Source organism: Entelurus aequoreus, linkage group LG04 (genome assembly GCF_033978785.1).
Source record: "Entelurus aequoreus isolate RoL-2023_Sb linkage group LG04, RoL_Eaeq_v1.1, whole genome shotgun sequence".
In the NCBI taxonomy this organism is placed as follows: domain Eukaryota; kingdom Metazoa; phylum Chordata; class Actinopteri; order Syngnathiformes; family Syngnathidae; genus Entelurus; species Entelurus aequoreus.
This window is the reverse complement of record NC_084734.1, coordinates 81,952,184-81,978,298: the sequence shown is the minus strand read 5'-3', so window position 1 is coordinate 81,978,298 and position 26,115 is coordinate 81,952,184. Positions and strand designations below refer to the sequence as shown.

The following is a 26,115-nucleotide window of genomic DNA, read 5'->3' as shown; positions in this document are numbered from 1 at the left end:
GCATAATAAAGAAGGAAAAAAACATATATAAGTGGCACTGGAGTATAAGTCGTATTTTTGGGGGAAATGTATTTGATAAAAGCCAACACCAAGAATAGACATTTGAAAGGCAATTTAAAATGTCTAAAGAATAGTGAACAACAGGCTGAATAAGTGTACGTTATATGAGGCATAAATACCCAACTGGTATGTTAACGTAACATATTATGGTAAGAGTCATTCAAATAACTATAACATACAGAACATGCTATACGTTTACCAAACAATCTGTCACTCCTAATCGCTAAATCCCATGAAATCTTATACGTCTAGTCCAGTGGTTCTTAACCTGGGTTCGATGGAACCCTAGGGGTTCGGTGAGTTGGGCTCAGGGGTTCGGCGGAGGTCAAGACACACCCGACTCATCGTGTAAATAAAAACTTCTCCCTATCGGGCGTATTACGGATACGGCAACAGCAGAAGTCAGACTGATTTGCAGGTGTGTCATTTGTTGTGAGTTTATGCACTGTGTTGGTTTTGTTGTTTGAACAAGGTGATGTTCATGCACGGTTCATTTTGTGCACCAGTATAAAAACATGGTAACACTTTAGTATGGGGAACATATTCACCATTAATTAGTTGCTTATTAACATGTAAATTTGTAACATATTGGCTCTTAAATAGTCATTATTAAGTACTTATTAATGCCTTATTCGGTATGGCCTTATTATAAGCCTAACCCTCTAACCCTGGTCCTAACCAAATAACCCTAACATTTTTTTTGATTGATTGATTTAAACTTTTATTAGTAGATTGCACAGTACAGTACATATTCCGTACAATTGACCACTAAATGGTAACACCCCAATAAGTTTTTCAACCTGTTTAAGTCAGGGTCCCTAACCAAATAACTCTAAATTAAGTCTTTGTTACTTAGAATATGTTCCCCATACTAAAGTGTTAGCAAAAACATATAACTTTGTCTTGAATTTGAAAAAAAATTGTTTTTAATTTTTCACTAAAGAAGGGTTCGGTGAATGCGCATATGAAACTGGTGGGGTTCGGTACCTCCATCAAGGTTAAGAACCACTGGTCTAGTCTCTTACGTGAATGAGCTAAATAATATTATTTGATATTTTACGGTAATGTGTTAATAAATTCACACATAAGTCGCTCCTGAGTATAAGTCGCACCCCCGAGCAAACTATGATTAAAACTGCGACTTATAGTCCGAAAAATACGGTAGTTGATATTGACAGTAACAAGTAGAGATGTCCGATAATGGCTTTTTTGCCGATACCCGATATTCCGATATTGTCCAACTCTTAATTACCGATTCCGATATCAACCGATACCGATATATACAGTCGTGGAATTAACACATTATTATGCCTAATTTTGTTGTGATGCCCCGCTGGATGCATTAAGTGAAGTGAATCATATTTTTGTAGCGCTTTTCTCTCGTGACTCAAAGCGCTTTACATTGTGAAACCCAATATCTAAGTTACCTTTTTAAACCAGTGTGGGTGGCACTGGGAGCAGGTGGGTAAAGTGTCTTGCCCAAGGACACAACGGAAGTGACTAGGTTGGCAGAAGCGGGGATCGAACCTGGAACCCTCAAATTTAAATCTTATTTCAAAGTCTTTTGAATTTCTTTTAAAAAATTTGTTCTGGAAAATCTAGAAGAAATAATGATTTGTCTTTGTTAGAAATATAGCTTGGTCCAATTTGTTATATATTCTAACAAAGTGTAGATTGGATTTTAACCTATTTAAAACATGTCATCAAAATTCTAAAATTAATCTTAATCAGGAAAAATTACTAATGATGTTCCATGAATTATTTTTTTAATTTTTTCAAAAAGATTCGAATTAGCTATTTTTTCTCTTCTTTTTTTTGATTGAATTTTGAATTTTAAAGAGTCGAAATTGAAGATAAACTATGTTTAAAAATTTAATTGTCATTTTTTTCGTGTTTTCTCCTCTTTTAAACCGTTCAATTAAGTGTAAATATCATTAATTATTAATAATAACATAGAGTTAAAGGTAAATTGAGCAAATTGGCTATTTCTGGCAATTTATTTAAGTGTGTATCAAACTGGTAGCCCTTCGCATTAATCAGTACCCAAAAAGTAGCTCTTGGTTTCAAAAAGGTTGGTGACCCCTGCTGTACATTATATACCTCAGCTAACTAAACTATGGAAATGTATAATATAAATCATATAGCAATACGGTCTCACTGCACAGCAGGCCAGCAGTTAGCCGATTCGCAATCCATGGTGAGGCACAACGCAGTGACGTGCCTCAACTGGCTGCTGATCACCGCACCGTCTCTTCTCAGTATTTGAACGGCAAATGTGAAAATAAAAATAAAAATAATCTAAAACTGGTGAAGTTAAATGGAAAATAACTTTAGTATAATCACTGGATACATATAACAATTTAATATATATTTTTTTCTTTTTCTTTTCTTTTTTTTCCCATGATGGCAGGTGAGGCCCCGCCTCCCCTGCCTCTAGTGACTGCACGCCACTGGGTCTGCGATACCACCTGTCTCCCACATACAACACTGTCCTTTCAACAAACTGAGTTTGAAGAGGAAGTGACGGCAGAAAGGCCACACCCCACACCGGAAGTGACGTCAGAAAGAACGCGCCACAGCCAGCTTCATATCAACTGTTTTTTTAACTCGGAGGTAACGACTGAAAAGATGGAGGCTAGTCATCCAGACATGCCCGTGTTTCTCCGTCTTCTACATGTAGAGACGCTTGTGGAAATCACACATGAATACCTTAAGACAGTGGTTCTTAACCTGGGTTCGATCAAACCCTAGGGGTTCGGTGAGTCGGACTCAGGGGTTCGGCGGAGCCTCCACCACGGAGGTCAAGACACACCCGACTCATCGTGTAAATAACAACTTTTCCCTATCTGCGTATTATGGATACACCCAAACAATGTCCCCTCTAATTTTCCATATGTGTGAGCAAACGCAAAAACTCCTTGAGCATTCAGTGGAGCACATGTGAGCGACGTCAGACGTGCACATGCACTGTTCACACCTGCAGCACACCTGTCCCAAACCTGACTAAATAACAAGTTAAATAATTTATTATTATAATCAAATGACAGCAGTCATTTCCATGAGATTATTTTCTAATATAAGTGTTTTGGCCCACTTACAATGACAATAACAAAACATATTGTTTTTTCATGAGCTGTGTACTAGTATTATATGTCTGGGTGGGGGTCCTGCTTTGGAAATAATGTGTACCCCTTTCAGATATCGCATTTAGTTCCCACTTAACATTCACATGTTGCACAATGAGATGTAAACATGGGATCATGTGTACATTCCTGTAACTTTCTGTTTGTAAAATATATATTTATTAGTATTTCTTTAATAGAATAACATAATTTCATGATTAATATTCATAAATTAAGATTAAATTAAGAAAAAAACGTTTTATTTTTCACTAAAGAAGGGTTCGGTGAATATGCATATGAAACTGGTGGAGTTCGGTACCTCCTACAAGGTTAAGAACCACTGCCTTAAGAGAAGGAAACGCGCGATTGCCGCTATTTCGGATGCAACACAGCAATGTTGAACGACGGTTTTGGATAAGCCCTGGAAGAACGGCAGCCTGGTGGGATATGTTTGTCAACGAGGGTGTGTTGTGTCCAGGTCAGCTGTGATTCTACTTACCGAAAAACTTTGTCCATTTGTCGAAGGAGAGACAACGAGAATGCGGGCTCCTGTGGATGTGATAAATAAGGTAGCGTGTGCTTTGTATTACCTGGCCGACGAAGGAAGACAACGGAAAACAGCGAATGCTTTTGGACTGGCAAAGCAGACTGTATCAGTTATTGTCCGCCATGTATGTCGAGCGATTACTCAACATTTTGGTCCATAATATATAAAGTTCGCTAACAAGTTGTTTACTTTCACATGTCCATTAAAGGCCTACTGAAATTAATTTTTTTTATTCAAATGGGGATAGCAGATCCATTCTATGTGTCATACTTGATCATTTCGCGATATTGCCATATTTTTGCTCAAAGGATTTAGTAGAGAACATCGACGATAAAGATCGCAACTTTTGGTATCTGATAAAAAAAAGCCTTGCCCCTACCGGAAGTAGCGTGACGTAGTCAATTGAAAGGCTCCTCACATTTTCCTATTGTTTTCAACGCAGCTAGAGCGATTCGGACCGAGAAAGCGACGATTACCCCATTAATTTGAGCGAGGATGAAAGATTTGTGGATGAGGAACGTTAGAGTGAATGACTAGAATGCAGTGCAAGACATATCTTTTTTCGCTCTGACCGTAACTTAGGTACAAGCTGGCTCATTGGATTCCACACTCTATCCTTTTTCTATTGTGGATCACAGATTAGTATTCTAAACCACCTCGGATACTATATCCTCTTGAAAATGAGAGTCGAGAACACGAAATGGACATTCACAGTGACTTTTATCTCCACGACAATACATTGACGAAACACTTTAGCTACGGAGCTAACGTGATAGCATCGTGCTTAACTGCATATAGAAACAAAATAAATAAATCCCTGACTGGAAGGATAGACAGAAGATCAACAATACTATTAAACCAGGGACCTGTAACTACACGGTTAATGCTTTCCAGGCTGGCGAAGGTTAACAATGCTGTTGCTAACGACGCCATTGAAGCTAACTTAGCAACCGGACATCACAGAGCTATGCTAAAAACATTAGCTATCCACCTACGCCAGCCAGCCCTCATCTGCTCATCAACACCCGTGCTCACCTGCGTTCCAGCGATCGACGGTGCGACTTCACCCGATCACAGATGCGGTCGGCAAGACGGAGGAAGTTAAGGTGAGTTTGTTGGCTAACGCGTCTGCTGTCCATCTCTGTCTTCCTGGTTGTGTTGCTGTAGTCCGCCGCTAATACACCGATTCCACCTACAACTTTCTTCTTTGCAGTCTCCATTGTTCATTAAACAAATTGCAAAAGATTCACCAACATGTCCAGAATACTATGGAATTTTGAAATGAAAACAGAGCTTTTTTGTATTGTATTCATTGGGGTACCAATACTTCCGCATCAACTCTCATCATATCTAGACGTTTTCAACCGGAAGTCTGGCGGGAAATTAAAAATGTCACTTTATAAGTTAACCCGGCTGTATTGGCATGTGTTGCAATGTTAAGATTTCATCATTGATATATAAACTATCAGACTGCGTGGTCGGTAGTAGTGGCTTTCAGTAGGCCTTTAAATATTTGATTAATTTATGAGACTCAGGTGTGATTCAATACAATAGGGCACCACAGCACGCTGGATTCCAGTTAATTGAATTACCATAACATTGGATATTGTTCAGATAAGTTACATTTAATTTAAGAACTTGCACACAAAGCAACTATGACGTGCGCATTTTCCACGCATGCGTAGAAGGTCACGTTGCGCCGACTGACGGAGGGGGTCTTAAACGGTGGCGTTGTTGTGTGCGTGGACAGGGATAAGTTAAAGTTAAAGTTGAAGTACCAATGATTGTCACACACACACTAGGTGTGGCGAAATTATTCTCTGCATTTGACCCATCACCCTTGATCACCCCCTGGGAGGTGAGGGGAGCAGTGAGCAGCAGCGGTGGCCGCGCCCGGGAATCATTTTTGGTGATTTAACCCCCGATTCCAACCCTTGATGCTGAGTCTCAAGCAGGGAGGTAATGGGTCCCATTTTTATAGTCTTTGGTATGACTCGGCCAGGGTTTGAACTCCCAACCTACCGATCTCAGGGCAGACACTCTAACCACTAGGCCACTGAGTAGGTTAAGGATAAGGTTAGGTGGGACATACCCCGGATAACCTAGAAGGGGCCTAAGACAAACCAAACAGTCCAGTTGCGATCGATTGAATGCCCTGAGATGACAATGACCTGGATGAATGAGATCCTTCATAGACTTTGTAGTGGAAAAGGTTAAGAAACCCTGATGTAGATGAAATATCATGATATGTGTCATGTCTGTTGATCATGTTTTTGTTTAGTTATGTTCTGCTTGGTTTTTGAACACTTTTTAGTTCCTGCTTTCACTCCCTTGCCTTGTCACCATGACTACTCATTAGTTTCCCCTGTCTCACGTTTTGCACTCGCGCACCTGTCACTAATCATGTCGGTATTATTTAAGCTTTCAGTTGCCAGGCAGTCTGTCTGGCGACATTAACTCTGTTTACCTCTGTCATTTTCATGCCCTGCTTTATTCCATCGTTTATGCTTCTTGCCATGCCACGTACGTTTTTGTTCCGCTCATGTCACAGTAAGTGTTTATTTGTTTCACGTCCATAGTTTTTGCCCAAGTGCTAGTTTTGTTTTTTTTAGCCAAGTTTGTACTTCCGCCTTGTGCGCGCCTTTTGTTTCTTTTGTTAGTGTAAAAATAAAAGATGTATTTACCTTCAAGCCAAGTCCAGTCTAGTTGTTTTGCATCCTGGGAAAGCAATCCGCGCAGTAATTTGCGCCGCCATAGTCCACGTATTGACAATATGACCCCTTTGTTTATTTTTGTTTTAATTGAACTTACACTACCGTTCAAAAGTTTGGGGTCACATTGAAATGTCCTTATTTTTGAAGGAAAAGCACTGTACTTTTCAATGAAGATAACTTTAAACTAGTCTTAACTTTAAAGAAATACACTCTATACATTGCTAATGTGGTAAATGACTATTCTAGATGCAAATGTCTGCTTTTTGGTGCAATATCTACATAGGTGTATAGAGGCCCATTTCCAGCAACTATCACTCCAGTGTTCTAATGGTTGTTTTTTTTTTTTTGATTGAGACTTTTATTAGTAGGTTGCACAGTTAAGTACATATTCCGTACAATTGACCACTAAATGGTAACACCCGAATAAGTTTTTCAACTTGTTTAAGTCGGGGTCCACTTAAATTGATTCATGATACAGATATATACTATCAGATATATACTATCATCATAATACAGTCATCAGACAAGATAATCACATTGAATTATTTACATTATTTACAATGGTACTATGTGTTTGCTCATTGGCTCAGAAGGCTAATTGATGATTAGAAAACCCTTGTGCAATCATGTTCACACATCTGAAAACACTTTAGCTCGTTACAGAAGCTACAAAACTGACCTTCCTTTGAGCAGATTGAGTTTCTGGAGCATCACATTTGTGGGGTCAATTAAACGCTCAAAATGGCCAGAAAAAGAGAACTTTCATCTGAAACTCGACAGTCTATTCTTGTTCTTAGAAATGAAGGCTATTCCACAAAATTGTTTGGGTGACCCCAAACTTTTGAACGGTAGTGTATATTATTTCTTAATAGAAAAATGGCTTGGGTTTCCTACAATCGGATCTTGGTCTGACCTTTTGGACTGGTTTAGGATGACATCCACTTTACATTGTAGTTTCTTTTGAAAGCATGTACTTATGTCCACTGCATAGTTTCCTGGTTCCTTTACCACAGCACACAAATGACATTCACAGCACTTTCTGTTTGACATTTCCTTATTAAATGACAATATTTCCATTTTTAATTTCCTCATCCATTTGCATTTGTGCAAAAAAAAAAAAACATTTTCCTGTTGAAAGGTTGTGACAGGAAATGTCAGGTTGGGTTTTCCTACTTCCTACTGCTCTTCTACTTCTTCTTGTGGGCACAAGACCCGTCAGGCATGCTCGGTTGGATGCCAGTGCAAAACAATCAGACTAATTGTCCGTGGCAACACTGATGAAACGTCTCAGACGGAGAGAGGGAGGAAAAGAACGGCTTGGAAAACGGAATTAATTAATCACATGCAAAAATCTGCCATTAATGTCTGTTTTCTATTAACAGGCAGGCGTGATGTGGATTATCTGGCCGCTGCTTTGACCTCAGCTGTCCTCGCCGTGACCAGACGACAGAGGTCACAGCAAAAAGACATGATGTAGGACATCTGCTTTAGTAAGTGTCCATGTTCAAGCACATACAGTTGCAGGTGCAAAGCCAAATACCAGAAACAAAACTGGGAATATGAATTATGAAACAAGGTTAGCATTATCCGCAGACAAGGGGGGCAGATGTTATGAGTGGCAATCAGATGCCAAACAGGTGCCGTCATGTTCCCTGTGTGGACTGATTAGTAATTGACAGGAATCGGGCAGTTTCTCAAGACTCGATGTTTGCAAGAATGGTCATGCAGACTTGAGAGAAGACATTTGGGAAGCTGGCACACAGCGAGAATGATGCAAGTTCATGTTTAGGGTTTAGTTTAGTTTATTTAGTTTATTAAGGATCCCCATTAGTCTACACCGCAGTGGAGACTATTCTTCCTGGGGTCCAGGCAAAAACATCACACAATCACAAAACAAAAGATTAAAATGCAGTACAACATGATCAAATAATAAAATGTTGTAATACAAAAATAGCAACAACAAAGAACCAAAAAAAATAATAATAACTTCGAGTTTACATAATATTGTTCATAACAAAGATAAAAAGAGCAATATAAAAATAGATATATATATATTTTTGCAAAAAAAACAAAAAAACAAAGAACCAAGGGTTTGTCAGCTTGGGACTTTGCTGCGAATTAGGGCAGTCAAAAAAAAAAAAAAGCTTAAAATGAGCAAAATACGTAAACATTACATGTTATTATACAAACCCCGTTTCCATATGAGTTGGGAAATTGTGTTAGATGTAAATATAAACGGAATACAATGATTTGCAAATCCTTTTCAACCCATATTCAATTGAATGCACTACAAAGACAAGATATTTGATGTTCAAACTCATATATATATATATTTTTTGCTAATAATAATGAACTTAGAATTTCATGGCTGCAAAACGTGCCAAAGTAGTTGTGAAAGGGCATGTTCACCACTGTGTTACATGGCCTTTCCTTTTAACAACACTCAGTAAACGTTTGGGAACTGAGGAGACACATTTTTTTAAGCTTCTCAAGTGGAATTCTTTCCCATTCTTGCTAGATGTACAGCTGAAGTTGTTCAACAGTCCGGGGGTCTCCGTTGTGCTATTTTAGGCTTCATAATGCGCCACACATTTTCAATGGGAGACAGGTCTGGACTACAGGCAGGCCAGTCTAGTACCCACACTCTTTTACTATGAAGCCACGTTGATGTAACACGTGGCTTGGCGTTGTCTTGCTGAAATAAGCAGGGGCGTCCATGGTAACGTTGATTGGATGGCAACATATGTTGCTCCAAAACCTGTATGTACCTTTCAGCATTAATGGCGCCTTCACAGATGTGTAAGTTACCCATGTCTTGGGCACTAATACACCCCCATACCATCACAGATGCTGGCTTTTCAACTTTGCGCCTATAACAATCCGGATGGTTCTTTTCCTCTTTGGTCCGGAGGACACGACGTCCACAGTTTCCAAAAACAATTTGAAATGTGGACTCGTCAGACAACAGAACACTTTTCCACTTTGTATCAGTCCATCTTAGATGATCTCAGGCCCAGCGAAGCCGACGGCGTTTCTGGGTGTTGTTGATAAGCGGTTTTCGCCTTGCATAGGAGAGTTTTAACTTTCACTTACAGATGTAGCGACCAACTGTAGTTACTGACAGTGGGTTTCTGAAGTGTTCCTGAGCCCATGTGGTGATATCCTTTACACACTGATGTCGCTTGTTGATGCAGTACAGCCTGAGGGATGGAAGGTCACGGGCTTAGCTGCTTACGTGCAGTGATTTCTCCAGATTCTCTGAACCTTTTGATGATATTACGGAGCGTAGATGGTGAAATCCCTAAATTCCTTGCAATAGCTGGTTGAGAAAGGTTTTTCTTAAACTGTTCAACAATTTGCTCACGCATTTGTTGACAAAGTGGTGACCCTCGCCCCATCCTTGTTTGTGAATGACTGAGCATTTCATGGAATCTACTTTTATACCCAATCATGGCACCCACCTGTTCCCAATTTGCCTGTTCACCTGTGGGATGTTCCAAATAAGTGTTTGATGAGCATTCCTCAACTTTTTCAGTATTTATTGCCACCTTTCCCAACTTCTTTGTCACGTGTTGCTGGCATCAAATTCTAAAGTTAATGATTATTTGCAAAAAAAAAAAAAAAAGTTTATCAGTTTGAACATCAAATATGTTGTCTTTGTAGCATATTCAACTGAATATGGGTTGAAAATTATTTTCAAATCATTGTATTCCGTTTATATTTACATCTAACACAATTTCCCAAATCATGGAAACGGGGTTTGTAAATGTGCCTGTCACTACATTACATATATACTTACAATTTGTGTATAAAACATTGATGGAAGTGTTTCGATGTTTTTAGAGCGCTTCATAGGCAGAATAGAGCAACTTGCATCACCTTCATTGTTTCATGACTTTTGCTAATGTTTATTTAGGAGTTAGAATACATAAAAACTCAAATATGTGTTTGTCTCGCATAAGGGTTGTAAATGATAGGCAATATTCCAAAAAAGTGCAGTTCCCCTTTAAGTATGAATTTTTATCATATTAGAAGACTAAGAAAATAAACGTACTGTATACACAGGGGTGTCAAACTCATTTGAGCTCAGGGGCCGTATGGAGGAAAATGTGTGCACACGCGGGCCGGACTATTAAAATCATGGCATTAAAACTAAAAAATAAAGACGACTTCAGATTGTTTTCTTTGTCTTACTTTGGCCAAAAGTAGAACAAACACATTCTGAAAATATTACAATAAAAATATAGAAAAAAATACCGGCAGCGGTAAAGTTTAGATCCATGAAGGAAAGAAGAAAGTGAATGGATGTTTATAACTGAAAATATTTACACATGCAGTAAAATAGGTTTTCTTTTGTATTTTTTTTTTTTTATGAATTAAGTAACAACCTTTTTCCAAAACACAATATAGAATGTGAGATATAATTATATAAATTATCATTTGTTTTCAAAACGGTTACAAAAAAGTGGGATCCCAAAAATTTACTGTGGGACCCCATTTTCATGACTTGATGGGGTCCCTGGGACCCACTTTCTACTGCTTGTCCTTTTCGAGGTTCAGGGGGGTACCGGAGCCTATACCAGCTGCACTCGGGCGGAAGGCGGGGTACACCCTGGACAAGTCGTTAATAATTTCATACATTTTCATATTTAATTATGTATTTATTCATTTAGTTACTATCATTATTGATTTATTCATTTCCTGATGTAATCACACAGTTTAATTCATTATTTTATGATTTATCTCATTATTTTATGAACCTGTGTGGTAGCACTTAATTAATAAAACATTTTTAACTCAGCCCTCAAAGTCGGTGGGCTGATTCTAACGCCTGATTGGTTACCCGGCATTTCCATTTGCCCGTAGAACTTCGACCAGAGAAGTAAAGGAGTTCTGGGGCCGTACTTATCAAGCTTCTTAGAATTACTCAAAAGAAGTCTGCTAAGAGTTGACTTAAGAGTAAATAAATTCTTCGCTGAAAGCTGCACTTAAAAGTTAGTTATCAAGCGTCTTACTCACACTTTCAGCGAAGTGTAGGACTGAATCTTAAGTGTCACACTCAGAGCTGAATTACGACATTACTATGTGCCGTAAACGGAATTTTAGGTGACGTCATTTCTGTGTCCATAGAAATGACCAATCACGGAAGGGAATCCGTTGTCTAAGAATAAAGAAATATCTTGGAAATATTTAAGTGGACAATGGGAGTGTATATTTTGACAATAAACTACAAAATAATACAAAACAAACTAGTCCCCGCCGGCACTCACGCTACCGCTCCCTCTCTTCTCTTCTCTCGCCCACACACTCACTGACGTCACTCCCCTCACGGCCACACACATACGCTACTGTCATAACATTTTATTTCCAATTCATAAATTAGGCAACTAATTTGAAACTGGTGTGGGTGGCTCTATATATACTAGCCCACTGCGGACACATGCAGAAATCAACAAGGAATCGAAAAGTATTAAATCTGTGACAAAAATAATATCCGCTCTGTCTAAACGATACCGTTTGATCAGCTGCTCGTCATCAAAAAAAACAAAAACATTGTTCCGTTCCCTGAACGTTCGCGCACGTCTCTCTCGCCTCAGTGCCATCCCCTGCTGGCAACTCCTAACCACTTAAGACACCTCTGAAGGTCTCTTAAATATCGTGGAGAGTAGGAGTGATTCTTAGACTTAAGAACGTTGATAAAAAAGCTTTTATTCTTAAGTTTGAGAGTAGGACTAAATTTCGCAAATTCTCAGGACTTAAAGGGAAACTTCGGTTTTTTTCAACCTGGGCCCTGTTTTCATAATTTTTTCTGTATATGTGAGTGCTGGATAAAACATTTTTTGAGGTCGCGCCAGTATTGAGCAGGGCAGGCAGCCTCCAGCCCAGCTAACGCTCGTACACAGGGCAACTGGCTCTCGTCAAAATTCGGCCTATAAACATGCATTTTTTTCACACTGACAGGCTCAGATAGTTACAATGAGTGTCCGACAACATACTAGAAAGGAGAAATTAACGTATGTCTCTACCTTTAGCTGGAGATCGCTGTTTGTTGTGAGCTGTGTCCAAATCTCACCACGCTACAAATCTCGTTCCGAAATCTCGCGATAACTCGCGACAAAACACCGGTGGAAAAACAGTTACCTGACTGAGGTGAAGAGAGATGACTGAAGTGATTTTCTGTTGGATTACCGAAGTAATCTTCGGTAATCAATCTGAAGTGATTTTCTGTTGGATTACCGAAGTAATCTTCGGTAATCCAACAGAAAATCACTTCAGTCATCTCTCTTCACCTCAGTCAGGTAACTGTTTTTCCACCGGTGTTTTGTCGCGAGTTATCGCGAGATTTCGGAACGAGATTTGTAGCGTGGTGAGATTTGGACACTGCTCACAACAAACAGCGATCTCCAGCTAAAGGTAGAGACATACGTTAATTTCTCCTTTCTAGTATGTTGTCGGACACTCATTGTAACTATCTGAGCCTGTCAGTGTGAAAAAAATGCATGTTTATAGGCCGAATTTTGACGAGAGCCAGTTGCCCTGTGTACGAGCGTTAGCTGGGCTGGAGGCTGCCTGCCCTGCTCAATACTGGCGCGACCTCAAAAAATGTTTTATCCAGCACTCACATATACAGAAAAAATTATGAAAACAGGGCCCAGGTTGAAAAAAACCGAAGTTTCCCTTTAAGTGTAAAATGGCACTCTAAGAAGCTTGATAAGTACGGCCCCTGGTCAATATCTAGATCTGAACTTGCAGAAATAACTCAGACAACTTCAATAAATTCCTCTACTTTACCTGTCGACTCAGTCGACACATCTTGCTTCAACATACCGTATTTTTCGGACTATAAGTCGCAGTTTTTTTCATAGTTTGTCCGGGGATGCGACTTATACTCAGGAGCGATTTATGTGTGAAATTATTAACACATTACCGTAAAATATCAAATAATATTATTTAGCTCATTCGCGTAAGAGACTAGACGCAGGCACGTGCACACACAGGGCCCTATGGGTGCTCGAGCCCCTGCCCTTTTTTGCCTCGTCTTAAAAAGTGCCCTCTGCCTGTGTGGGTGTGTTTTTTTCTTTTTTTTCCCCCTTTAAACAACATTAATAAATTCCTGTCAGAGATGTAAAAAAAAAACAGCGGTACAAAAACTCCACGTTTTCTTGTAATGCGGGGTTGTTTGAGCCTGCCGTTCCGCCAGAGAGAGAGAGAGAGAGAGAGAGAGAGGGCGAGTGTGAGTAAGTGAGAGGAGAGAGAGCCAACTGCGCCCCTGAGACGTGACAGTGGAGCAACTTGAACCTGTGAGTTATGTTATGGTCTAGTCGCCGTCCACTTATTCAGCATCTAATATGGGTAATATTTCAGAAAAACGCTGTATTATTCTATTAGTCAATGTGTCAGCTTCTGTTTTTGCCGGACGTCGGAGCACGGCGCATCAATTGAGCACGGCACATCAAGTCCGCACAGAGCACAGCGGATCGTGCGGGACAGGAAGTAGTGAACAAAATACAAAATAAAACACCGGGTTAATTTTCAAAATAAAATGCACTGTGTTTACGGCGGATCACATTTTTCTCACAGTAGAGTTTTAGATAAAAAGTTTATTGTGACTTTGCTATTACTGTGTGGGTTAACAAAATAATAATAATGATAATAATAACAATAATAATAAGACGAATAATGATAATGATAATAATAATAATAATAATTATTAATATTATTATTATTAATAATAATAATAATTTCAGCATTCTGGGGATATAAGATGTAGGTTATCTGTTAAGAATATTACCATCTGTATTTAAACTTGATTCATGTAGATTATGCCTGCAGCACAATGCCAAAAAAAGAAAGGATACAGCCCTACTGGCCCCTGGTCCATATTTTTGGCCCTGTATTGCGTTTCAGTTGTTAGTCTGAGCATTAAGTGGGAAAGACTATAAGTTACAACTTGATGGTGTTTTCATCAAGTTAAGGGAAGAAGGACAGATTTTCACATTGAAGTTTTTTCCATTTGGATATTTATTTTTGTATTTTTTTTCAAAGTTCATGTTGCACTGTTCAATGTTCAATATTAAAGTGCTTATCTTTAACAATAAATAGCCTAATAATAAACCAGTGTTTTGTTGCTTTTCATGTCTTCCAAGCCTATGATAATGTGAATTAAGTCATTATGACCATAATTTGTTGACACAAAAGAAATGGCAATCACTTTTACCTACAAAGGACACACAGCTAAGTAGTTAGCTTCCTATTAGCAAATTTAATTTTACATTAATTTCCATATTGTGTAAAGGACAAAAAAAAAAATTCCTGCCCTTTTCTGACTTTGAGCCCCTGCCCCTCTATAATCATGTGCACGTCCCGGACTAGACGTATAAGATTTCATGGGATTTAGCGATTAGGAGTGACCGATTGTTTGGTAAACGTATAGCATGTTCTATATGTTATAGTTATTTGAATGACTCTTACCATAATATGTTACGTTAACATACCAGGCACGTTCTCAGTTGGTTATTTATGCCTCATATAACGTACACTTATTCAGCCTGTTGTTCACTATTCTTTATTTATTTTAAATTGCCTTTCAAATGTCTATTCTTGGTGTTGGGTTTATCAAATACATTTCACCAAAAAATGCGACTTATACTCCAGTGCGACTTATATATGTTTTTTCCCTTCTTTATTATGCATTTTCGGCCGGTGCGACTTATACTCCGGAGCGACTTATACTCCGAAAAATACGGTACTCCGCAACGTCTAAAATATCTACCACCAACTCTCGAAAAAGTATATTTTCCTTGAAATACTTCCTAAAGTTCTAAGTTTCAGACGAAAGCAATCGATGGTCTACGTCAGGTTAGCCCCGCCCACTGACTTTGATGGCTGACTTTGATGGATAAAGAATAAATTCTAACACAAGTTTATGAAATAATTTAATAAATAAATCGCGAAATAATTAGTCAAATCATGAAATAATGAAATCAATAATTGAATAAATATTTAAATGATGTGTTAAATGATCAAACAATCAAATGTACTTTTATTTTAAGTTGTTATAAAATGTTTTGTGTATAAGTCCCAAATATACAAGGGAGGTCATGAAAGTCCTACTTAGAGAGACAGACAAGCGTTCACATTCACACCTATGGGCAATTTAGAGTCTTGCCTTTTGTTATTGTTTTAAGGAATTTGGCACAAGGAAGCACATACCGAGCGTATTAGACACAGTGGAAAGTTAGTCGCTGTGTCTAGCCAGTTTGCAATTTTTTTATAACCAGGAGTACAGAAGTACGGCTCCACACTGAGTGCAGATAAGCATGTTGATATGCTCAGGATAGAGTCTACCATAATTGCAATACCTGACATGAAGTCAATAGTTCTGCACTTGAATGTAACTGAACCAGGTGAAATGACAAAAGGCACGACAAGGTGTGTCTCATTGGTTCCTTTCTTTAGAGCAAGGCTTTAAAAAGTGTGGCGCACAGAGAATGTAATATAACAAGGGCCTCTCCTACTCCCTGAAAAAAATATTTTCTGGAGCATACAGTTAAGGTCGTAACACCAAATTCTGGGCCCCCGTGCACAAGACTCCTAAAAGGCCCCCATTCCACCCTAAACCCAAACGTCGCCCTGCCATATACAAACCCCGTTTCCATATGAGTTGGGAAATTGTGTTAGATGTAAATATAAACGGAATACAATGATTTGCAAATCCTTTTCAAGCCATATTCAATTGAATGCACTACAAAGACAACATATTTGATGTTCAAACTCATAAACTATTTTTTTTTTTTGCAAATAATAATTAACTTAGAATTTCATGGCTGCAACACGTGCCAAAATAGTTGGGAAAGGGCATGTTCACCACTGTGTTACATGGCCTTTCCTTTTAACAACACTCAGTAAACGTTTGGGAACTGAGGAGACACATTTTTGAAGCTTCTCAGCTGGAATTCTTTCCCATTCTTGCTTGATGTACAGCTTAAGTTGTTCAACAGTCCGGGGGTCTCCCTTGTGCTATTTTAGGCTTCATAATGCGCCACACATTTTCAATGGGAGACAGGTCTGGACTACAGGCAGGTCAGTCTAGTACCCGCACTCTTTTACTATGAAGCCACGTTGATGTAACACGTGGCTTGGCGTTGTCTTGCTGAAATAAGCAGGGGCGTCCATGGTAACGTTGCTTGGAAGGCAACATATGTTGCTCCAAAACCTGTATGTACCTTTCAACATTAATGGCGCCTTCACAGATGTGTAAGTTACCCATGTCTTGGGCACTAATACACCCCCATACCATCACAGATGCCGGCTTTTCAACTTTGCGCCTATAACAATCCGGATGGTTCTTTTCCTCTTTGGTCCGGAGGACACGACGTCCACAGTTTCCAAAAACAATTTGAAATGTGGACTCGTCAGACCACAGAACACTTTTCCACCTTGTATCAGTCCATCTTAGATGAGCTCAGGCCCAGCGAAGCCAATGGCGTTTCCGGGTGTTGTTGATAAAAGGTTTTCGCCTTGCATAGGAGAGTTTTAACTTGCACTTACAGATGTAGCGACCAACTGTAGTTACTGACAGTGGGTTTCTGAAGTGTTCCTGAGCCCATGTGGTGATATCCTTTACACACTGATGTCGCTTGTTGATGCAGTACAGCCTGAGGGATGGAAGGTCACGGGCTTAGCTGCTTACGTGCAGTGATTTCTCCAGATTCTCTGAACCCTTTGATGATATTACGGAGCGTAGATGGTGAAATCCCTAAATTCCTTGCAATAGCTGGTTGAGAAAGGTTTTTCTTAAACTGTTCAACATTTTGCTCACGCATTTGTTGACAAAGTGGTGACCCTCGCCCCATCCTTGTTTGTGAATGACTGAGCATTTCATGGAATCTACTTTTATACCCAATCATGGCACCCACCTGTTCCCAATTTGCCTGTTCACCTGTGGGATGTTCCAAATAAGTGTTTGATGAGCATTCCTCAACTTTATCAGTATTTATTGCCACCTTTCCCAACTTCTTTGTCACGTGTTGCTGCCATCAAATTCTAAAGTTAATGATTATTTGCAAAAAAAATATATATTTATCAGTTTGAACATCAAATATGTTGTCTTTGTAGCATATTCAACTGAATATGGGTTGAAAAGGATTTGCAAATCATTGCATTCCGTTTATATTTACATCTAACACAATTTCCCAACTCATATGGAAACGGGGTTTGTACAAACACACACTTGGTATGTTTACATCCACTAAAAAAACATTATTGCATAGATTTGGTTAACATCAATCAATCAATCAATCAAAGTTTACTTATATTGTAGATTGTCACTGAAGGCATCAAAACTATGAATGAACACATGTGGAGTTATGTACTTAACAAAAAAAAGGTGAAATAACTGAAAACATGTTTTATATTCTAGTTTCTTCAAAATAGCCACCCTTTGCTCTGATTACTGTTTTGCACACTCTTGACATTCTCTTGATGAGCTTCAAGCACACCTGTGAAGTGAAAACCTTTCAGGTGACTACCTCTTGAAGCTCATCGAGAGAATGCCAAGAGTGTGCAAAGCAGTAATCAGAACAGAGGGTGGCTATTTTGAAGAAACTAGAATATAAAACATGTTTTCAGTTTTTTCACCTTTTTTTCGTTAAGTACATAACTCCACATGTGTTCATTCATAGTGTTGATGCCTTCAGTGACAATCTACAATGTATATAGTCATGAAAAAAATAAAAATATATATTGAATGAGGAGAAGGTGTGTCCAAACTTTTGGCCTGTTCTGTTTAAATAATAATTTGGTTTTTTTGGGGGAAGTTTTATTATAAACACATTTCTTATAAAGTGGCCAGAATATGAATTTAGATAATCATGTATGTCATTATTTACTTGAATATGATCATAAATCTGTCAAATGTTCCTTTACTTGAGAGTGTAAAGTACAGATTAGCTGATACAGCACATAGGATTATCCTCAGTGGGTAATACAAATCATAATAATGATACATTATTATTATTGGGATTATAGTAGAGCTGCAACTAACAACTAATTTGATAATCGATTAATCTGTCGATTATTACTTCGATTAATCGATTAATAATCGGATAAAAGAGACAAACTACATTTCTATCCTTTCCAGTATTTTATTGAAAAAAAACAGCATACTGGCACCATACTTAGTTTGAATATTGTTTCTCAGCTGTTTGTAAATGTTGCAGTTTATAAATAAAGGTTTATAAAAAATAAAAATAAAGTAAAAAAGTATGCGCATAGCATAGATCCAACGAATCGATGACTAAATTAATCGCCAACTATTTTAAGTAATTAATGAAAATGAGTAAAATTAACTGTTAAAGGTTAGTACTATTAGTGGACCAGCAGCACGCACAATCATGTGTGCTTACGGACTGTATCCCTTGCAGACTGTATTGATATATATTGATATATAATGTAGGAACCAGAATATTGATAACAAAAAGAAACATCCCATTTGTGTGAATGAGTGTAAATGGGGGAGGGAGGTTTTTTGGGTTGGTGTACTAATTGTAAGTGTATCTTGTATTTTTTATGTTAAATTAATTAAAAAAAACAAACAAAAAAAAAAAACGATACCGATAATAAAAAAAACGATACCGATAATTTCCGATATTACATTTGAAAGCATTTATCGGCCGATAATATTGGACATCTCTAGTCACAATGTCCGATAGAATTCTAAAAACGTTATGACAGACCACCTCAAAAAAACTGAATGTAATTTTATAGTTTTTTTTACTGAATGGGACACCCAAAATGCACATTAAAATAAAGAAAGTGGGATTTACAATATTACCTACGAACAATAAAACACTGAATATTAACAACATATGAACATTGCTCCACCATAGACATCTTTTACAATCAAGCAAAACACAACAAAAATGTAACAAACAGCAAAATATGAATGCAAAGTGTAATAAACACCTACAATATGATATATTATCACTTTTATGCAGAAATTTGTTGTTAAAAATTTGCTTCCACATCTGTTCCTGACACAGGCGTTTGGGGCTGGCTGCTCTGAAAACAAACCTCGCCCACTCTGCTTTGTTCCTCGTCTGAGCTGCTGTGACGTAGATTACCGTAATAACTCCTATAACACCCAAAAGTGCAAATTTCAACCATTGAAATACTTTCTATAGTTCAAGACTTACGGTCAGGCCTGGCCCTAACCAATCTGGCGCCCTAGGCAAGATTTTAGGTGCCCCCCCCCACCCCCCACATCGGCAGTGAAGTGTATATACTCACAAGAAACCGAATAGCTTTGTCTTTGACCTTTTTTTTTACTTAAAGAAAGCAAATTAACATATTATATGAGAATGTTATGTTATGATTATCTTTAACCGAATCACAGCAGTGCTCAAATTAAAAAACAGCATTCCCTCTCATGTGATATTGCTTAATTAACATTAATAATGTGCACTTTAACAACTAGGCTTACAACTATACCTAATATATAAAGGGGTGGAAAAGTGACTATTACCTGCAGGGCAAACATTAGCTAACCAGAAGGCAATAACAATGTCAACAAAAAACACCTGCTTAAAAGATCTAATACAAATGTCCCTGAGGAATGTAAGGTGGGAGTACTGTAATTACCTAACGTTACATTATTATTTTCCATAACAATTTAGCCCCCTCCACAATATTAACCCGACGTTAAAACAGAACTAGCTATTTATTGATTAGCAATTGCCGAATCATGTAACATTAGCTTAATGCTAAAAAGCCAGGTTACTATCACATTCTGTAACAGACAAATCATTTCATGTAGGCTAACGTTACCTACCTGCTACCTCTGTCTTTTTCTCGTTTCTCCTCTTCTTTTCTATTTTTTCTTCCCTGGGCACCTGACAGTTTTGGCCGTTTTGACATCTTGTGTTGATTTTTTGATGTGGTAAGAGTCGTGATACGGGAAGGGAGGGGGCGCACCGTGCGGGGGGTGGGTGTGGGGGGGGGGGTCGTAATGTTGTAACAAATAATATTTCTATTAAATAGGCTTTACTTTGCATTTTAATTAACCTGGGATTATTTTTTGTATTTAATATTAATAGTACCAACTTTTTTTTTTTTTTTTCCTCCAACATTTGTGGCACTGGCTTGGCGCCCCCTGATGGACGGCGCCCTTAGCATTTGCCTATACGGCCTATGCCACGGGCCGGCCCTGCTTACGGTCATTTAAAAATAGCACTGCACATCATAATGGCGGCTACAGTTTTGATGTTAAAGGTCTAAAAAAATATGTAGAACGTCCGGCGGGCCGGGTTGAAAATCTTAATGGGCCGCATGTGGCCTAGGTATGGCTTAGTAGGTTTGAAAAATATGTTTTTCTTTATTTTTCTCAAGCTGCTGTGCCTCTCCTGAGCCCCCGCCGGGGGAACGCCCGCCTCGCGTTGCCGATAGAAAATGCAGAGAGAAGCACCCGAACCGTAAAATGTGTCCGCAGGGAGAGGCGTGGCGGGGGTATGGCGGCAGCGGCTAAACGCTTTGGCCCGAGCTCAGAGCCATGTTGCACGCCAGGGGCGGGAAAAGGGAGCGGGGGATGCATACACAGGAGTCATATAAAATAAAGTCTCCCACTCTCCCATTTCTGCAGCTTTTGCCGCTCTTTACAGGTCTGACTTTGACGCTGCTCTGTTTTTCTTGGCTTTTGAGTACGAATGGAAAATACAATGAAACAAAGCTCCTGACGATGCCCAAGTGTACGGCTTAGACTTTTTAAAAAAAAAAATTATGTGACTTTAAAAGACGGAGGAGCTATTTGGAGGCGACACTGGCACTTTCATTTCCCCGGGATCCTGAACTCAACACAGAGCCAACGCACACATTTAATGCCTCATTGTACAGATGGAGTGACATCATCACTGCCAGACAAATCCATTATCAGCCACCTGATGATATGTGGACAGGTTGAATTTGTTGCCATGGCGACAGAAACACAGTCATGTAAACAGCGTGTTTTTTTCACACGTGCACATTCACGCTGTGTGCTTTTTTTTTTTTTTTTTTTTTTTTTTTGCACTTGTGCTGAAGAGCAGGTTGCTCATGACTTGCAGCTGTATAAGACTCGTCAGCCAGAAGCAAGCTGATGCAGCAGTAGTTCATTAGATTCATCTTACTATCCAAGAAAAGCCTTTGTTTTGGGGTTCTGTTAATGATTTACACACTCTTACACTTGCATCAGCGCTAATGAAGCAACCCCAGCTGTCAGATTTATGGCCCTCCCTGGCCCTGCAATGCTGAGGGGGGGGGGGGGGGGTCACTGGAGGCGTGCGCGTGAACATTTAAAGCCGTCAGCGACTGGATACGGTTTTTACTGTCACACTGGGACTCGCCTGTTCTCTTTGAAGCCTCCACAATCTTTTTTTCCGAGCAGCTGTCGGTCTGGCGAGCGGCTCCCGACGGCAGCGCGACTATAACGCTGGATCCAGCGCAGGGGAGAGTGAGCGAGCTGCCAGGCTTTACATGACACTGCCAGTGGAAAGATGGAGTTTTGAAAACACATCAGTGGAAAGACCTTCAATGAAACTGGCGTTTCACTTGCTGATTAAAGCTGGTTTTGATGAAAAACATTCCACGCACGCTTAAATATGCAAACATCTCTCTAAACGACTCGTGATCGTGTCATTTATGCCAAAGCAACAATAACAAATCAAAATACAGTAGTTGCCATAGGCTCTAAACATATAAAGATGTGAGGGTAAGGTTTTGACTGTCTTGGTCAGAGGTGTCCAAACTTATTGACTCGGGGGCCACATTAAATAAAGTAACTATATATGGGGTCACCCAAACAATTTTGTGGAATAGCCTTCATTTCTAAGAACAAGAATAGACTGTCGCGTTTCAGATGAAAGTTCTCTTTTTCTGGCCATTTTGAGCGTTTAATTGACCCCAGAAATGTGATGCTCCAGAAACTCAATCTGCTCAAAGGAAGGTCAGTTTTGTAGCTAAACTGTTTTCAGATGTGTGAACATGATTGCACAAGGGTTTTCTAATCATCAATTAGCCTTCTGAGCCAATGAGCAAACACATTGTACCATTAGAACGCTGGAGTGATAGTTGCTGGAAATGGGCCTCTATACACCTATGTAGATATTGCACCAAAAAGCAGACATTTGCAGCTAGAATAGTCATTTACCACATTAGCAATGTATAGAGTGTACTTCTTTAAAGTTAAGACTAGTTTAAAGTTATCTTCATTGAAAAATAAGGACATTTTAATGTGACCCCAAACTTTTGAACAGTAGTGTATATATCAGTGACGTGCAGTGAGGTTCATGGCTGGTGAGGCACTGACTTCATCCCAGTCAGATTTACAAACATATGAACCCTAAAGAGTATCTTATTCACCATTTGATTGGCAGCAGTTAACGGGTTATGTTTAAAAGCTCATACCAGCATTCTTCCCTGCTTGGCACTCAGCATCAAGGGTTGGAATTGGGGGTTAAATCACCAAAAATGATTCCCAGGTGCGGCGCCGCTGCTGCCCACTGCTCCCCTCACCTCCCAGGGGGTGAACAAAGGGATGGGTCAAATGCAGAGGACAAATTTCACCACACCTAGTGTGTGTGACAATCATTGGTACTTTAACTTCACTTTAACTTTACACATACAAACTGTAGCACACAAAAAGCACATTTAATAAAAAAAAACGTTATTATGGTCTTACCTTTACTTATAAGTGAAGTCCATGCGCGGCTCCTTTTGAACAAAAGCATCGATAACTTGTTTATAGAAGTCTTCCTTATCTTTCTTCAGTTTTAAAAGTCTCTCTGTCTCGATGGAGATGATCTTTTAATGATTACCTCCTGCTTCGATTGAAAGTCCAGTTTAGAAAACTGTTTTATTTTAGATATATAATCCTCCCTGTTAAAAGTCCAGGCGAGAGGAAAAAATAAACGATCGCTGCTAACTGTTGCTGCTTGTTGTCACTTCTTCTGCAGCCGAGTAGTCGCAAGAATGATCCCTGGGATCACTACCGCCCTCTACCACCAGGAGGCGGGATTACTGCGAGCCTCACCCGGTGCGTCTTCGCAGCCGTTTTATGATTGCTCAGCACAAGTAATACGTTACACACATACAGTTGTTGACAAAATACACTGTACATTATATACCTCAGCTAACTAAACTATGGAAATGTATAATATAATTCACATAGCAATACGGTCTCACTGCACAGCAGGCCAGCAGTTAGCCGAGTCATTGCGCAATCCATGGTGAGGCTCAACTGGCTGGTCTCTTCTCAGTATTTGAACGGCAAATGTGAAAATTCAGCGATTTTGAATAAAAATAATCTACAACTGCTGAAGTTAAATGGAAAATAACTTTATAGTATAATCACTGGATACATATGACAATTTAATATTTTTTTTTTCTTTTTACATTTTTTTTCTTTCCATGATGGCACGTGAGGCCCCGCCTCACCTGCCTCCCCTGACTGCACGTCACTGATATATATACATATATACCAGTGTTTCCCACACATTCATTTATTTGTGGCGGCCCGCCACGAAATAATTACGTCCGCCACAAATTAAAAAAAATTAAAAATAAAAAAATTTAAAAAAATTTAAAAAATATATATATATTTTTTTTTGTCCTCTCCAGCTTCTCAGGCAAATCATATAGTTGATGTAGATGCCCATATCGGCTGTTCAGATTTACTTTACAAAAGAGAAGTGTAGGATACTTCTCTTGTTGCCTTATTTGTATTTGACTTTATTAAATGTATTTATATTAGAAACACAACATGTGTATATAACAAAGGGTGCAAAGTCTGCAGGCAGTAGGAAACACATGGCTAAGTGTAGGGAGTAAAACTGATGGCAGTCTAAAGTTCAAGATTTTTGGAGCTCTTTGTTCAGTGGATCAGAAGTTTGATGAAGCTCTGTGTCTATCTACCACCACTACTGTTTTCTGTTTATTTGTTACTGACTGTGGCAGGACACCTCTGCCTCTGTTTCACTTTATGTTGCTGGTAAATAATATGGTTGTAGTAGTAGGCTAAAGTTAAATTTAGTATGCACTAATTAAAGGGGCAGAGCTTTATGAGACATTTTAGCTTTTATATTTTATAAGATGTATTTTTTGTAAGAACCACAATTAATAAATATATTTCAGTGAATAACTTATTGTTCAAATCTGTATATAAATATGTACATAAAGTGTTGTAATTATATTGTAAAATGGATGGATGGATGGACGTTAATAACAAAAGTGTTATTATTAATTAGTAAGTATACATTTTTTTAGCCTTTTTAGAGAAAATCAAATCATTGTAGTAAATTATGCAAATTACTCGATGATGTCATGGTGACCACGCATATAGCCACGCCCATAGCCACGCCCCCACCGCCACAGGTATCTTGGCAGTTTATGGGAAACACTGTATACATATGTGTATATATATATATATATATATATATATACATAGATACATATGTGTATATATATGTATGTATATACGTATATTTATATATGTATGTTTACATAAAATACAACAAATACTATATATATACTGTATATATATGTACAGTATATACTGTATATGTGTATGTATGTGTATATATATATATATATATATATATATATATATATATATATATATATATATATATATATATATATATATATATATATATATATATATATATATATATATATATATATTAGGGGTGTGGGAAAAAATAGATTCGAATTCGAATCGTGATTCTCATGTTGTGCGATTCAGAATCAATTCTCTTTTTTTTAAAAATAGATTTTTTTTAAAAAACAATTTTTTTAAAATTATTATTATTTTTTAAATTAATCAATCCAACTAAACAATACACAGCAATACCATAACAATGCAATCCAATTCCAAAACCAAACCCGACCCAGCAACACTCAGAACTGCAGTAAACAGAGCAATTGAGAGGAGACACAAACACGACACAGAACAAACCAAAAGTAGTGAAACAAAAATGAATATTATCAACAACAGTATCAACATTAGTTACAATTTCAACATAGCAGTGATTAAAAATCCCTCATTGCCATTATCATTAGACATTTATAAAAAAAAAAAAAAAGAACAATAGTGTCAGAGTGGCTTACACTTGCATCGCATCTCATAAGCTTGACAACACACTGTGTCCAATATTTTCACAAAGATAAAATAAGTCATATTTTTGGTTCATTTAATAGTTAAAACAAATTTACATTATTGCAATCAGTTGATAAAACATTGTCCTTTACAATTATAAAAGCTTTTTACAAAAATCTACTACTCTGCTTGCATGTCAGCAGACTGGGGTAGATCCTGCTGAAATCCTATGTGTTGAATGAATAAAGAATCCTTTTGAATGGGGAAAAAAAATCGTTTTTGAATCGAGAATCGTGTTGAATTGAAAAAAAAAATCGATTTTGAATCGAATCGTGACCCCAAGAATCGATATTGAATCGAATCGTGGGACACCCAAAGATTCACAGCCCTAATATATATATATATATATATATATATATATATATATATATATATATATATATATATATATATATATATATATATATATATATATATATATATATATATATATATATATATATATATATATATAATCTTTGATAGCTTTTAAAAGTTTTTAAATAT

General features: G+C 38.1%; 1 long non-coding RNA gene across 1 annotated transcript in view; it reads left to right on the top strand.

Annotated features, from left to right (window-relative positions):
* LOC133648022 (uncharacterized) overlaps positions 1-26,115 on the top strand; it is a 149,658-nt gene that overhangs the window by 101,549 nt on the left and 21,994 nt on the right. The window contains exon 2 of the long non-coding RNA XR_009825822.1: positions 7,826-7,933. This is a non-coding gene — a long non-coding RNA (uncharacterized LOC133648022). The remainder of the gene's footprint in view (positions 1-7,825; positions 7,934-26,115) is intronic.